Raw genomic sequence first — 12,664 nt, forward strand, 5'->3', positions numbered from 1 at the left:
ATTCAGAATGAATCTCAGCTCAACTATTGCTCAAAAGCCTAAAAGCTTAGCCAGCTCTAGTTCCTGGTCCTCATGCCTTAAACACCTTTCTGCTTTCTGCCATCACTTCCTGGGATTAAAGGCATGTGTCACCATGCCTGGCTGTTTCCAATGTGGTCTTGAACTCACAGAGATCCAGAGGGATTTCTGTCTCTGGAATGCTAGGATTAAAGGCACGAGTGCCACCATTTTCTAGCCTCTGTATCTAGCGGCTGTTCTGTTCTCTGACCCCAGATAAGTTTATTAGGGTGCACAATATTTTGGGGAACACAATACCAACACAAGAGATCTCTTCCTTCTCTGGACTGGCATGCACAGCTAACTACAGAGTGATAATTTTCATCACTACAATAGCATCTGCTCATGTTCACAAGAGGAGAACATTAGTGCTCGACACAAGAATCCTGACTTAAGGGGCCTCTATTCTATACCTCATGTAGCACAGACTCTTAAGAAATATCTGTTCACGCAAATACTGCATAGGATACTAGGCTGCATACTAAGAATATCAACCATACAACAGCCCCAGCAAGCTGAGTGGAAATTAATAAGGAAGAGTCGAGTAGCAAAGCTTCAACAGCCACTGGCATCCAGCTGCTCTAAGCTTGTAGCTGAAGTTCATAACAAATGTATCAATACCTATTATTCTACAGAAACATGAACTTCCTATAAATTACTATTATCTCAGTTAAACACTGGAGATAACCTAGATTCTTTGGAAAACAATATTGACAAGTTGTCATCAGACTTCTACTAGAAAAGTAAATAGCTCTCACCATCCAGAATTTTCTTTTTAAAAAATTCTCTTACACATGATCAATGTTTTATGTTACAAATTAATACAAAATACTTCTTCCTCAATTATTTATTTTAGATGCTCAATGGATAGGCACTACTGGACCTTTAAAATATACAATGCTGCACAGTAAACACTAGGAACACCAAGTTGGAAAAGGAACAATGTATCCCTTTGTCTCTATGTTCTCAACCATAGTAGGCAATTCACCTTCAAATCTGTATTGTTTGTGATCATCCTTTGCAAATAGGAAAAGTGGCTTCCTAACAGCTTCACTCTGGTAGTACTCCTTCTCTGAGCTGAAGCCTAGGTACATCTCAGTCCTTGCCACAGCAGATCTCCAGTAACAGCCACTCAGTCCTGGAGACCATTCTTCACTTTTCCAACTCCTTCCAGATCTAATCACGTCCTCTGCATGGTCCTCATCAACATATTCACAGCCAGTGCGTTTTGCTCTTACACTAATTTCCATCTACCTGCACAGCACTTAGATCCTATGAGACAATACTAAGTACATCCATATCCTTCAAAGCCATGGTAACAATGCTAGGTGTGGTGTGCCTTCTAATAGACACTATACATCGTCAAGGAGATACATTCAAAACCCAGAGACTACTTCAGTGTTTACCAAGATCTCAAGACAGAAGATTTGACCACTTTGGCAACACACTGATTTTTATATTCATTCAAGTATTTTCTATTAGTAAAACTTTTTAATTAGCCAGCATAACACAGTTCTTAAAAGTGAACTTGCATGAAGTGGCAGAGCCTCTCCTTTCTATGTAGTGACTGGTGTCCCTGTTGCCTTTACTCCCAGGAAGAAAGTCCACTGTATGACTATAAAGTCCAAGAACAGCCAACAAGTAGGATCTGGGGTTTGCTCGGTAGTTCTCATTTTCTATTTCCTTTAGTGTTTCAATGTATTTTGTTGTAAGCTAAGGAATGGTTTACAGAATGTAAGTGAATGTATCCATTCTTGCAGTTTTAACATGAATGTCCCCATAGGCTCATATGTGGGGACACTGGTCCCCAGCCAGTGACAGCCGGTAGTGTTTGTGGAGGTGGTAGAACCTGTGAGACTACAGCCTAGCTGGAACTGGGTCACTGTGGGCCCACTCATGGTCCCAGCCCAAACGTTCTAATGTGCCATCTCACCACCCTGCTGCGACCAGAGTCCCCCATCCTGCCTTCCCCTCATGGACCCAAAGAAGCAGCTCCTCCCTCCAGCTCATCCCTCTGTCACAGCAATGATAACAGCAAAATAACTAACAATGAGACATCCTGGCCAGTCTTTATGACAACTTAACACAAGCTAAAGTCATCTGAGAGACGGGAACTTCAATTAAAAGAAGAAAAATGCCTCCAAGAAATCAGGCTAGAGGCAAGCAAGCCTTGCAGGACATTTTCTTAATAGTGGTTGAACAGGACCCAGCTCTTTGTGGGTGGGGACACTGCTAGGCTGGTGGTCCTGAGTTCTATAAAAAAAGCAGGCCAAAGCCGGGCAGTGATGGCAGCGCACGCCTTTAATCCCAGCACTCAGGAGGCAGAGCCAGGCGGATCTCTGTGAGTTCGAGGCCAGCCTGGGCTACAGAGTGAGTTCCAGGAAAGGCGCAAAGCTACACAGAGAAACCCTGTCTCGAGGGGCAAAAAAAAAAAAAAAAGCAAACCAAGTAAGCCAGTGAGCAGCATCCTCATGGCCTCTGCATCAGCTCCTGCCTCCGGTTCCCACCTGGTTTGGTTCCTGCCTGGGCTTCCCGTAATGGACTGTCATTCAGGACCAATAAACTCTTTCCTCCCCAAGCTTGTTTTGGTCATGGTGTTTCATCGCAGCAACAGAAACTCTGAGACAATGCACCATGAATGAACGAATGAATGAATGAATTATTTCACTTGACAGTTTACACACTTTATTTACCAAAACGTACTTTTATTTAAGACTGCCCTCTCTGTTTCTTCTTGTCTGCTGAGTTATTGCCAGTCATCACATTCTTAACTTGTATTGTCTATCAAATTTTTTTGTCTAAACTTTCAAATAGTTTGAGTTCCGCTGCTATTTTCTTTCACTTCTCCCAAATTACTGTTTTTTAGCCTTTTAGCCGATCAGTATCACAGCTGTAAGGAATATGGTCTATCTCCAAATGCTCCAGCCACCTATTTTTTGATAATAAGCTTCTGTTTCCCCAAAACTCCCATCAATGGTATAAGCCATGAAAAGCAAACCCGGAGCTACTGAGGTTTCTTTAGTGAAAGAAGAATTGGAGCATTTTGAAGAAATCAGGACATAAGACCCATGGCTCTTACAATCCATATCATTCTACTCGTTTCCAAGAAAAGTAACAAATCATTTAAACACATGAAAGCCCCTCCCCTTATAAGCTGCACAGCCTAATGTGGTTACTGCTCCATTACTGTCTGACTCGAGAAATTTACTTCCTCAGAACAAGTCTGCTGCATAACTTTTCAGATTAATCTAAAGCTTCCTAAATAACTTCTTAAATATTTCCTATTAGAGAAAGAAAAGCTATAAGTACTAAAATACTACTTTAGCCTAACACAATAGGCAGAATTTTTTTTAACTATAAAATCCCACATATTGAAGAGCTAAAGACATAAGTACAGGCTGATGGATCACATTAAAAAGGCAGGTCCATAAACTATCGAGTGCATTAAACTACTTAAACTCAGGCTGGGGAGAAGACTCAATTGGTAAAACTTTGCCATGTAAGCATGAGAACTGGAGTTTAGAGCTCCCCCACCCTCCCCAGCACCTCCATAAAGAACCTTCATAACGGCACAAGCACCTGCAATCCTAGCCCTGGGAAAAGCAGAAAAAAAGAGAATCCTGGTGAGCCAGGATTGGTGAGCTCTGGGTTCATTGAGAGACCCTGTCTCAGAGATAAGGTGGAGAGCCATTGAAGAAGACCCCTGGAGTCCACACACATGCTCTCACCTGCGCGCGCGCACATACACACACACACACACACACACACACACACACACACACACACACACACACACAGAGGTTTTCTGACTCAATAATTTCTAAATTTACATGAACATGCCAAAAATAAAGACCAAGGTTTCCATAAGAAGTACATCCACCATTGCATGTTACTGCAAATACACTAGAGATGATAAAGTTCAATGCCACTGAGATGGATAAATAGGTTACCAAAACATACAGGATGGGGCTGGCCATGGCTCAGTGGTGAAGAGCTCTTCTTCTCGTGTAGGCAGCCCAGGTTTGGTTCCCAGCACCTACATGGTGGTTCACTATCATTTCTAACTCCATTCCCAGGGACCCAATAGTCTCCTCTGGAACACATTGCATATACAAACATGTGGACAAAGCACCCATAAAACAAAACACTTTAATAACATCTCAATGACAGATGATACAGTCATTTAATGCTATTAAGTTGGGTGGGGTTACTCATGCCTGTGATACCCACACTTATGATGCTAAGGCAAGAAGATAACAAGTTCAGGACAGCCTGTACTACGTAGTAAGATCCTGTCTCAAGAAAGGAAAGAGGGGGGTGGGGGAAGGAGAATGAGAGAAAAAGAGAGAAAATACTGTGATATTTTAAGAAAACACTTTTGAAAGAATGTTAATGAGTTCTAAATGTTACATGCCATACTACCAACAATAAAAACTATGTAATTCTATCTTCACATATTCTAATACTTCACAAATTTTCTACAGGATGGCTTACAAACTAGAAATTAGTATAAAACATCTTAATCAGTTGTTAATCCCCCCCAAAAAAAACCTCAATATTAAAAATACTCATTTAATTATAAAGTACCAAACCAGATTATAGCACAATATGAGCTAAGATCGAAGATCTAAGGAAAGGGGGAAAGTTGATAACTTAAATAATTCCATCCTTAAAATGATTAAATTGCATGATTTTTACTATAATGTCACATAAAATGAATAGAGAAGAAAACTCCCACATCATTCCATGAGGCCAGAACCAGCTGGGTATTAAAATCAGATGGATGTTATAGTACAACACTCTAGACCAAATCCTTTGTGAGAAATAAAGAAAACATTTAGCAACAAATTTGACATGGTAAGTTTATGCCATGAATGCAAAACTGGTTTAATGCTTTTAAATCAATCTAATCAGACACCTTAATAAACTGAAATTTTGTTTAACCACATAGTCATCTCAATAAATAAACAAATACACCAGATGAAATTCGATATGCATTCCTAAACATTAACCCTGCCACCCCAGGAAACTCAGCAAACTAGAAACTGGGAGCTGTTTTCTTAATTCTGATGAGAGAAGAGCTCTGAAAAACACGTTAACTACTACCATACTTAATACCGAAAGACAAATACATCCCATTCCTACCACCAAGGTCAGGGACGGTCAAACCCACACACCTAACTCCTGATCCACAGCCCACAGATTCCCTTTGCACAGGAGCCACTTCCCAGATAAGCGTAGCTCCTGCACTCATCAAACAGCCTTTCTCTACAGCAATGGAGACAGTGCGGAGATCAACAGTGCCAACAATTACACCTGCAGCGCAGCTCTGCATGTGAGGCTCATGAGCATCACTACGGAGGGAGCAGGAAGACTCTAAGAGCCGCAACACCAGGAAGTTGGCTCTGCAACAGTCTCTTCTAGAAGTGGCAACATAAGCAATGGCCATATCAATGACATGTTAACATGAAAGAGGGAAAACGCGGCCAGGCCCCACCCAGAGACAAAGAACGGCAGGCAACAAATGACTGCTGGAAGGTGGAGAGTTAGCCTCTCCCAGGGATGAGCCCTCTTATTGACTGTCCAGTGCAGAGTGGTCATTCTTGAAATCATATAGACACAACAACACAAACAGACTCAGCAGTTTGTATTCACACACACACACACACACACACACACACACACACACACACACAAAACAATACAATAATAACCATAGAAGAGGAGGCTGTCAACTTGAGGGAGTGTGGAAGGCTGGCTGAGAGGGGCTGGAGGGAGGAAGAAGCGAGGGGAAAGTGATACAATTCTGTTTCAGTTAAAAACATATTAAAAAAAAAAAAGAACTGGAGAAAAAGGTCAGGAACAAGGCAAGAAAGCAAAACCTCACTGTTTTTCAATAGCCAGATATACTGGCCAGCATAATCAGTATAAAAAAATACATAAAAAGTACATAGACAGGAAAGAAGTAAACTATTAATTCACATATGATAAAGGCATTTATACATCATAAAACAAATCTACAAAGAAGGCATTAAAATTGAGTTTAGCAGTGTTCTGAGATAAAATAATAATAATTTTAAATCAATTCTACACACTAAAAATTCACTACCAAAAACATAAATTCTAATTTAAACGTTAAAGAAAGTAAAATGTATACAAAGTATATGGGATGGGGATACTCAATAGGAGAACACTGGCCAGCATGTGCAAGACTCTAGGTTGATCTCCAGCACTACAAAACCATGAACATAAATAAAATATGTAATATGTGATACATAATTCCCAAGCAAAAAGCTACTGACAAGTAAAGTTCCCTCAGCTTGGTGGTGCAGGCCTTTATAAATCAGCATGGGAGGCTGAGGCAGGAAGATCTTAAGCTCAAGGCTAGCCTGGACTACACGGTGAGACGACCTGAGTTCAGTCCCTGGGTCTCACATGGTAGAAGGGGACAACCAACTCTTACAAGTTGTCCTCTGACCTCTACTTGTGAACTGTGGCACATCCAGCCAAATATATACACAAAAGAATAAATAAACAAGGAAGAACCAAAAACAAAACAAATAAAAACAATCATTTTAAAGGACAAATAGAGCATCTAAGCATTTAAAAAAAAAAAAAAAGAACTACTGCTGGGCAGTGGTGGTCCACACCTTTAATCCCAGCACTCAGGAGGCAGAGGCAGGCAGATCCCTGTGAGTTCAAGGCCAGCCTGGGCTACAGGGTGAGTTCCAGGAAAGGCACCAAAACTACACACAGAAACCCTGTCTCAAAAAACCAAAAAAGAAAAAAAAAAAAACAACAAAAAACCTAATGATCTAAGGCATAACATGTCCCTGAGTTATTTGAAGGTAAATATAAATGTCTAATTTTGGTTAGGCCTACAGCAAAGAATATGCAAAAAAAAAAATCATTTGATTGTATATTTTCATCAATGGTACATGCAGGTATTACAAACTGAACTTCACAATGGATTCTGGTAACAGAAAGAGAGAGAGAGAGAGCAGTTGAGATCATAACTGTCACTCAACAGAGAGACCCACAGACCCAAACCAGCAAATGAGCTTTCCTTGCCAGCACTGACTTCAAGGAAATCAAAACTGAGTACAGTTCTCCCCCTTGGAGTTTGCCATGTTTTCACAAGTCAATTATATTTTCAATAAGAAAATACAGTGGCGATAAGCCAGGCTTCCCTTCTAACTTTATGACTTTACATATGAACCAGAAAGCCTTCTGACTTACCAACTTACTCCGTACCATTACTTCACTTTCTTACACATTCACTATGCAATTTACCTGCAATGCCACCCTTTTTTGTGATCTTGAATAGTATACATTATTGTGCAAAATATACTAAAGTCTCCAATGCCATCAGCACGATGAAGAGGTGATGGAAAGTTGGGAGAGAAAGAGAAGCAGATATTTTTGTTTCTGGTATGGTTTTTGTTCTGGTATGGTTTATTGGGGTTTTTTGTTTGTTTTGTTTGTTTTTGTTCTTGCTTTTTTTTTTGCTTGCTTACTTTGTTTTGCTTCCTTTTGTGGGGGGGGAGTGCAACAGGGATGGAGAGGATACGGGGACCAGGAGGTGAACATAATTGGGGTGCATGATGTGAAACCCCCAAAGATTCAATAAAGAAGTTTAAAAAATAAACAAATAAATAATAAAAAAGAAGCATTGGGAAAACAAAGAGAATTATAAGGAAGTATGATCGATATGTAAATAAATTAGTGCAATAGAGTCCCAAAACAAAACATGGTAGGATATAGCCCAGCAGCATTTTCTACATTAAATACACTACAGACTTTTGTTTATTTTTCTAAGCTATTCCTATTATAATGTCTTCATTTTCTAAATGTAAAGCTGTTACTAATAAATTCCCCCCACTTAATTATTTACCTCTTTATCCTTTGCATTGCTGTATCACTAAGGAAAGTTTAAGACAAGCGAGGCTATAAGGAAAAGAGAAAAGAATACAACCTCAAGTGTGGCTATGAAGGCCCAAAAGAGAAATGTACTTCCAAATAACGTATAGGACCCATATCTGGGGAAAGCCACTTATTCTAAACTACTCAGTCCATCCTCTAAAATACAGTGTTTTAATGGGCCTCAGCTACAAAAGCAGGAAGGAATCATAAAGAAACAAACAGACTTGATGGTTTAAACGAGAGCATACTAACTGAGTAGCTTACAGGCAAGGACTACTGTGGCAGCCTTCCCACACCCGGACAGAGTGAGAAATAACCTGTTTGTTTCAACATCCTTCACTCACTATCTGCAGATTTTTCTTTAGACAGCTGAGCCTTAGCCAACTGAAAGGGTTCTATATTTTGACAAAGATGTTGTTATTCACCTTACCTTGCTACCTCCCACAGCCAAGCTTTGGAACTTTGAGATATGTAAAGGCAAAGTTGCAAAACATCCATTCCCAAGAGTTGACTCTTCTCAATTCTTAAGAGTAATCAATGTGAATTTAGTAATTTAAGTGATAAAGGCAAGATCAACCAGATCATTCTAAAAACAGAAAAAAATAAAGACTGACTAGTCCCTTACCACTGAGCCCCTGAATCACATAAGGTTATCTTGGATTCAACACAGTCTGGATTTTTAGTTTCTAACTCAACTCAGTTCTCTTGGGGAAAAAAAGAAAAAGAAGAAAAGAAAGGCTCCTTTTGCCTTCAACCCACCCCTTCTTTGAACATGGTAAGGACCAACAACCCACTTGTCCAAACTTCAAAGCATGCTCCATTAACTCACAAGTAAATTGTGCAGTGAACAGATGAGAAGTGACCCTCCCAACAGTGCATCCCTGAGTGGAAGGGAATGCATGCCCACTAGATACAACACCGATGTTAAAGTGGTTTAACATCACATGAAACTAAAGGTGAGCAGAATGTGTGCGCTGCATCTCCACAGTAAAAGTCTATCACACAACAATATGCTTACAAATATATTGTTATGCAAAACAGGTGATAAGACAGGGGAACAAAAATCTGGGGAGGGGGTGCCAATGGGGGATGGAGGAATGAGATCAATCCAGAAGGAGGAGGGGGGAAGGACAAATAACAGGGTTGTTTGACAACCTAAAGAGATCCTATTATTTTATATTCATCTAAAAATTATACATAATACAGGTAAGTTTCTGTTTTACAATACAGAAGAGGGGCTGAAGAGATGGCTCAGTGGTTAAGAATACTTTCTGCTCTTGCAGAGGACCTGAGTTCAGTTCCCAGCACCCACATGGCTGTTCACAACCACCTGTAACTCTAGTCCCAGGGGATCCAACACCCTCTTCCGGCCTCCTCTGTCATTAGGCACGCATATGGTACACAGACACACATGCAATCAAAACTCCCATGTATGCAAAGCTTTTAATCATTAACGTAAATAAACAAAAATAGACTGTAGACAGAAAACTCTGACCCTGTGAATTTTAGTGGGAGTCAAGCTGTGCATCACATTACCCTCAGTTCTCTCTCTCCTGGGTAGCTATAGAATCAACTAGACATAACTTCCTCTTTTGTTTTGATTTTTAGCTTGAATTTACCAATTACTCAAGCGCATTAGAGGAAACATTTTCTGTCTCACTCCACCTTCTAAAACACAAGCTGCCAGCCTAACCTCACAGGGCTATTTAAATAAGGGGAAACGCTTCCAAGGGATTTTATTTCTAAGACACAAATTTTTCAGCATGTGTAAATCAGAAGACAGATTCTGTACTCCCTGAAAAAGTTCTACGTGTGTACATGCAATTAAATAGACAAGCAGTGAAGCTGAACACACAGGATTAGAAACCTGAACTGATGAATGGAGCTGGCGGGCAGACTGGCGACGAGGCTCAGTCCAGAGTATAGACGAGGAAAGAACTAAAGGGAAAACAGCAGTCGTCTGTCTTCCACCCCCGGCCCTCCAAGAGACAAGGTCAGGGCACCACCTGCAGCTCAGAAAGAGCCAAACTCAAGCCAAAGCTGACATCTTTGAAGCCTCTGCACAATTAAGGCCCAGATCAAGTTCATCACTGTACAGTGTTTGCTGTCTCCTTACTTCATACACACTTTCCTTTTCACCGACCACAACATGCGGCTGCTCACATCCCTCCCCCACTGCTGTGTCCTGAAAGCCCAGTCACACTTGTCTCCCCGGCAGTGGTTTTGCCTGGCACAAGGAATACTTAAGAAAAGTTGCTGAACTGATATGAAATAAACATGCTTTTGCTAGGGGCTAGAGAGAAAAGTCAGCAGCAAAGTGTTTTCCTTGTGTGCACAAGACCTTGGGTTCAAAAATATAAAGTTATAGATATGACAAAAATAAATGCCAATCAGTTACAAAAGAAAACCAAACACTCCTCTTCAATATGCTTTCTCTGGCACAGATTAAGCAACCAGAGTGAAGAAGGAACACAGGTGATTCAATCTACTATCTGGTCAATCCTACTTCTATAAGATGAAGTTGGTTTAATTAATACAGTGTTTCTTTTGATGTTAATTTTAATGTGCCATGTGTACTAGGTTTTCTCTCCTCCTCTCTAGCTCTTCTTAGTCTCATTAATGATGAAGCAGAAAATTGAAACTCAAACTCATACAGGTACATAATTATTACTTTTCGATGTCCAGTCACTGTTAAAAAATTACACCCTCAACACTTAATCAATCCTGTACCACTTTTCATATTACTAACTCCCCTGTTCAAAAATTTTTAAATTGAAAACCCAACAGGTAATGCATCTTTCTTTGTAGTGACTGAATAAATTTTTGTTCTATGAGAGCAGAACTGTCGAAGAATTGGATTTACAAGTACCCCCTCACAGAACTATTTCAGTAATCAGGTGTTTCCTAGCAACTGAATCTGCTGACATTTTCTCATCACAAGTAGGCAACAGGAATAAAATTGGTGTCTCACAAACCCGTTAGTATAGACTCAGTTAAAAGAAACAAGACGCAGTGTGTAAAACTATCCATAACTCTCTAAGCAGTCTGCACAGAAGCTTTCCAATGGGTAATTATAATTCTTTATATGATCAATAATCTTAGAAATGGGAGTACATACAAAGGAATGTGGGACTATCTGACTTGTACTAGAAATAAGGGAGAAAGAAAAACACAAGAGTGAACCCAGAAGTAGGCTTTCTGAAGTCAGAAATAACTGTCATTGAGAGTTCAGACAGCTCTACATGTATCACACTGGGCACATATATCTGGTGCTTTGTTCTCAGTTTGTAGACAACTGAAGTGCATCCATTCTGATTTCTTTTTTCCAACAATAGCAACAACAAAATGCATCCAAACATACAGTTCTCGCAGACAATTCATCAGACCTAGGTAGCTAATCTTCATAAGGCATGGTATTGGGCATTAGAGATAATTAAGTTGATTCCAGCATAATCTTTACCCTACAGCCACTAAAGTATTTAAAATGTTCATGGAAATACTGCTTGAGAGTGATCCCAGAAAGCAGTATAGAGAAGTTTGGTTGGACCTAGGAAAGGCAACAGATTATTAAAAAGGCACTGAACTCAAGATGTTACATTAGACCTAGGCAAGAGACCTGTATCCTTCACTAACAGACTCTATGAGTTTGGAAGCCATATTAAACCTATATAGACAAAATAGAAAGCTTCTTATATTGAAAAAATGCTCCATCAGATTGGCCTGTAAGTCTCTGGTGTAGTTTCTTGACTAATGATTGATGGGAAAGGGACAAGTTCACTATGGGTGGTACTAGCCCTGGCACTCGCTGGTGGCCCTGGGTTCTATAAGAAAGCAGGCTGAGCAAGCCATAAGGAGCAGGTCAGTGAGCAGCACTCCTCCATGGCCTCTGCTTCAGTTCCTGCCTCCAGGTTCCTGCCTGCAGTCCCCACCCTGGCTCCCTTCAATGATGGACTGCATGTGAAAGTGTGAACAAAATAAACCCTTTCCTCCCAAAGTTGCTTTCAGTCATGATGTTTTATCACAGCAATAGAAACTCTGATTAAAACAGGTGGTATTCTATTCTGCTGCACTTTTCTTATTTCTTTTCCTGCTCCCATATTAGTTTTAAGGGTTTGTTGAGCTCTTGTGTTTGATATGGTTGTTTTTTCCCCAAACCTGGTTTGTCTGTCTGAAGTTATGCTATCTTCCTCCCTATAAATATTCCACTAAGAACTTTCTGCTGGCATGGTTGTCATGAATTCCTTTATTTGTGTTTGTGTTGAAATTCTTTTATTTCTCCATCAGTTTTGAAAGACAGCTTTGCAGTATATAACATTTCTGGTTCTCAGTTGTTTACTTTCAGAGCCTGAAACATCTCATTCATTCCTGCTTTTACACTTGCAGATAAAAAGCCTGGGGCAATTCTGATATTTCTGCATGTGTATGTAAATTGGTGTTTCTCCTACTTTTAGGATTATTTCTTTACTTTGTATTTCTGACACCCTAACTATAATATGTCATGGAGAATTTCTTCTCTGGTCATGTCTACTTGGAGTTCTATGAGCATGGTGTGCTTAAAAGCCTATTTCTATACATTTCTAAGGTTTTCTCCTGCAATTTCACCAATTTGTCCATTCCATTCAGTTTACCTCTGCTCCTTCTTCCACACCATCAATACTCGAGTTGGCCATCTGAATGTGTCCCA

At 40.1% G+C, this 12,664-nt stretch overlaps 1 protein-coding gene across 14 annotated transcripts in view; it reads right to left on the minus strand.

Moving 5' to 3' along the window:
- Prim2 (DNA primase subunit 2) overlaps positions 1 to 12,664 on the minus strand; it is a 306,703-nt gene that overhangs the window by 161,319 nt on the left and 132,720 nt on the right. The gene's annotated exons all lie outside the window — the stretch shown is intronic.

Source organism: Peromyscus maniculatus, chromosome 21, assembly GCF_049852395.1.
Source record: "Peromyscus maniculatus bairdii isolate BWxNUB_F1_BW_parent chromosome 21, HU_Pman_BW_mat_3.1, whole genome shotgun sequence".
Taxonomy (NCBI): Eukaryota; Metazoa; Chordata; class Mammalia; order Rodentia; family Cricetidae; genus Peromyscus; species Peromyscus maniculatus.